The sequence below is a fragment of the Notothenia coriiceps genome, unplaced genomic scaffold, assembly GCF_000735185.1.
Source record: "Notothenia coriiceps isolate Sejong01 unplaced genomic scaffold, NC01 NC01_scaffold00032962, whole genome shotgun sequence".
Taxonomy (NCBI): Eukaryota; Metazoa; Chordata; class Actinopteri; order Perciformes; family Nototheniidae; genus Notothenia; species Notothenia coriiceps.
In genome coordinates this window covers 1-4,088 of record NW_011365663.1, presented here as the reverse complement: position 1 = coordinate 4,088, position 4,088 = coordinate 1, and the positions used below count along the sequence as shown (strand labels likewise).

The following is a 4,088-nucleotide window of genomic DNA, read 5'->3' as shown; positions in this document are numbered from 1 at the left end:
GGGGGGGGGGGGGGTTGGGGGAGAGAGATGTAATACGGTTTCCTGATAAGGCTGTGGAGAGTATTTGCTGTAGGGAGGTGGATGCACAACGCACCCAGGAATGAATGCTAGCTCCGGCCCTTTTCCCGTGAGGGAAACTGTGGACTCGATGTCCTGACAGGCTGGTATTTGTGCAACCTGCACAAACACAATACTGCACCATGATTACAAATGGTGAAATACAATGTAAAATTACCGAAAAATACCAGCTCACTAAAACACAACCGCTCAACTCAACTACTAACTATACCCGCGGTCAGAGAGCGGAGATGTTTCCCCTTTGTGATGTAATATGACGCGTTTGACGTATGACCTTAAAAAAAAAGCCGTTTTTAAGAGCAGAGCTCAAAATTGATCCTTTCCCTCTGAATTCCTGCCCTTATGTCTCGTAAAACATATCAAATCCTACATTCACTTTTTTAATTGTAATTTTCAAGCAAGTTTAAGCATAAATGTAGAAATAACCTGCAAGATGCTCTTTAAGTATCAGGTTCCGACTGGTCACAACAATAATTAAATATCACTCAATACAACAAATAATTAACATTTATCTATTTTGGGGAACTCATTTAGCTGTTTGCTGTCCTTATTTCTTCATGTTAAAAAGTAAGACAAAAACCAACACGCTGGAAAGACCAATAAGTAAAATATGCCTACTGGTGCCTGCCTTAGAATAAGGAAATAACTGAAGATGGACAATTAAGACACCCTGTCTATCTCAAATAGAATATGAAGACTGACTTTGTCTGGATCTTTTTTAATTTTTGTTTATTTTTATTAAAGATGCCCATAACAATAGGGGCCGGTATGTTAGAGCCAATATTTTTGATTTGATAAGTGTAGAGGCTAAGCCAACGCTTTAAGCCTCTGAGGATCCGCTTTGTGGGTGTAATTGACGCACACAAGATTGCTGCCGAATAAAGGTCAGAAACCAAGTTTCCAGTTTGAAACAGTCCATTTATTTCCATTTTACTGGTTTCCATTTTACTTGCTTCTTTCCATATTCACCACACGATATTACCGTTTACACAATACCTTTGCTTTGCTTGTAATCCCGTGTTTGTGTGTGTGCTTTGTGTGTGCTCCGTGTGTGTGTGTGTTCTCTGTGTGTGTGTTCTCCGTGTGTGGTCAAAAACTGTATGGCCTTCCGGCGGAACCTCTCACCACCAAACATAGGTTCCTACCTTTATACCCACAGATGTTAATTGGCTCCTACAATAAGAAAGGCAACCTAATTGTGACGTCTAGTCAACGCACTATAAAGGACTACAATTCCCACGGCGCCTGTGCTAACGCCACAGTTTTGGGCAACCTGTTGAGAGACGCCGTCGAAGAACAGTTTTTTTAACCGTAATGTACTCGTACCGTACACATACATAAAAACCGTACAAGTACCATTTAAGTTGTGAAGTTATAAGCATTATCACGAAAGAAAGAATACCTAAGTTGTTTGTTTTATTTGAGTTTTGCCTATTTATTTTGAATATTGTAAAGGCCTATTTTTCTTTGTTGCATGTGCAAAAGTTTGTTATTTTATTTTGAGCAAACACATCGCAACATCTTCTAAACCATCGGAGGCCAAGCAACACTTCAAACTGTGAGTAATTTAAGGAAAGAAACGAGTTAGAACTGTCTGTTTAAGGCGTCTAGTGGCATGATGGAAAAACAAGGAAGGAAGCCACGACATTGTTAAAAACTGTTGTGACGGACAAATCCGTGTGGAATTAAATGGTTGCCACCATATTATTATAATGAATGAAATACTCTTGGAAATGAATGGATACGAGCGGATGTGAATCGTGAGTTTACAAATCACGGACTTCATAGTGAACAAGGAAGGACCGCATTGACTTTCTAGTGGCTTGATGGAAAAACAAGGAAGGAAGCCACGACAGTATCCAATACCCATTCTTTCAGTATGCTACAATATGAATGATGCGAACAGCAGGGTTGTGTCTTCCAATCGCTGCAGGCATTGTGTTTTTCTCTCCCAATTTTCAACCTTTCTAGCATACAGGAGATGAGTATTTAATCCTTAGAAGATGATTGGGTGGTTGTGGGGTTTATCTGTCAGTTATGACTAGTGGACAGTAACATTTTAAAGTTGAAAGGCACAAAGCTCAGTCTACCTTCTTTGAGGCCAAGGATCCACATGGTGTCCAGGGCATCGATAAGCGTCAAACCCAAACCGAACCACTCGCTGTAGGACTTGGAGAGGGGCCGAAGCTCATCGTGGCCCCAAGCAAAGTCTTTATAACCCTGCCATGCATGTCTAAAAGCGTCCTTCACAGCCTCCAACAAGCTAGCTTCTGAAACACACAACACACACAAGAGGCCTAGTTATTATCCCATCCCAGTCTACACAATCTTTCAGAAACAAGTGTAAGAAGTGTGCCATCTTTATTTAGATTATAATGATAATCTGAAGTTGATGTTTGAATTCATTGTCACCATTAGAAATGACTCCAATATCGTGATGGAAATGTTTTTCCTTTGTTAAATGTGATCAAGTGGGAAAACAAACAGCAGGTACCTGACTGGTTTGAAGATCCAGATTTATGGTTGGCAAGTAAATTATCCTTACTTTCCCCATCCTTGGCTTCTTCTGTGTCCTTATCAGTATCAACCACTGCACCTCGCCAGCTAAAAGGCACCAGAGGAATAAAAGATCAATTATACAAATATGTAAACTAACTGTTAGTTGTGATCATACGCCAACACTCACCTGATGACCCCCTCTTCCTCCCCTTTTTCTTTCTTTTCCTCCACTGTGACTGTACCGTTGCCCTTCTTCTGAAGACGATTCTGAAGGATGGGCGGCCCTCTCTTGTTGGATAATTTCTTCTGTGACAAATTATGAAATTAACAACTTCATTTGACCTTTGAAATCTTGAACTTCATTCAAGCAAGTTATTAAACAGAAAAAATGGATTCTGTGATGTAATTCAAAAGGTACCAAGTGTACACATTTACTATGTATTTCACCAATTAATATGTTTGTACCAGTACTTTTATTATCACAGTAACAGAGTATTTATCTATCAGGCGAGGGAAAAAAAAATCAGCATGTTCAGTGTAGGGAATCAACTTGAAAAGATAAACAAAATGTTCAAGTGCTGATACCCAACTATCTGCTGCCAAAACTGTTCAAACAAAATCATTTATTGTCAAATAGTTAAGCTCAAAACCCAGCCTGGATACATTTGAGGACAAACTCATATATCTACAAAGCAGTTTCTCAGGGTTAAAAATCACCTGAAAAGATTCACTTTTTTAAAATGACGATCACTTTACAGGATCCTGAATAACACAATCCAAATGAACATTGCAGGTAAAAACACTAAATAGCACAACATGTTCCAAGCCCTTTAGAAAACCTGTGGATGGTCAAAGAAACATAGAAACCTGGGAGCTTTGTTCTGGCAGCGGTTTGACAGGCTCAGGCAGCACTTGAGGGAAGATGGGCCTCAGGACGCTGTTACTCTCTGTGGAGCGCTCTCCATCTGTAAGGCCTCAACACACACACAAAGATGTAGTACCAAAGTATTACAGGGCTGCTATAGGGCTGGGCGATATGGTCTCTAAATGATATCGCGATATTTACTGACTATATCGCGATATACGATATATATCGCGATATAGTCAGTAAATATCGCGATATCTAAAACACATACATTTTTTTTATTTAACCCCTTGATGTTTACAGTCACGCCAGTATGATGATTCTCGTAGTCCCTGCAACATATGTCTGCATTTAAAAAATCGACTAATAATGAAGAAAAATTAACACATTTGTTGCAATAGTAATTTATGCACTAACTACATTACTACTTGTACTACAACATTTGAATCATCAGTTCTTCCTCATTTTCCTCAATTGTTCATATTTGGTTTATTAAAATAATTATATTGTGCTCATTGTTCAAAAATGTCTGCTATTATTATGAGTAGTATTATTATTATTAGTATAATGCGCTTTCTGTCTTCCTGTCATTATCAGGAGTTAGACATGTAATGGCTATGTATTAGATTAGATTAGAACCTTCATT

The 4,088-nt window shown here is 38.9% G+C and overlaps 1 long non-coding RNA gene across 1 annotated transcript; it reads right to left on the bottom strand.

Moving 5' to 3' along the window:
• Positions 1-1,675: 1,675 nt before the first annotated feature.
• LOC104961251 (uncharacterized) lies at positions 1,676-3,669 on the bottom strand. The gene is made up of 4 exons (XR_800078.1): positions 3,445-3,669; positions 2,765-2,883; positions 2,573-2,682; positions 1,676-2,348 (listed from the first exon to the last, which is right to left on the bottom strand). It is a non-coding gene; the product is annotated as an uncharacterized lncRNA (long non-coding RNA).
• Between the last annotated feature and the right edge of the window lie 419 nt (positions 3,670-4,088).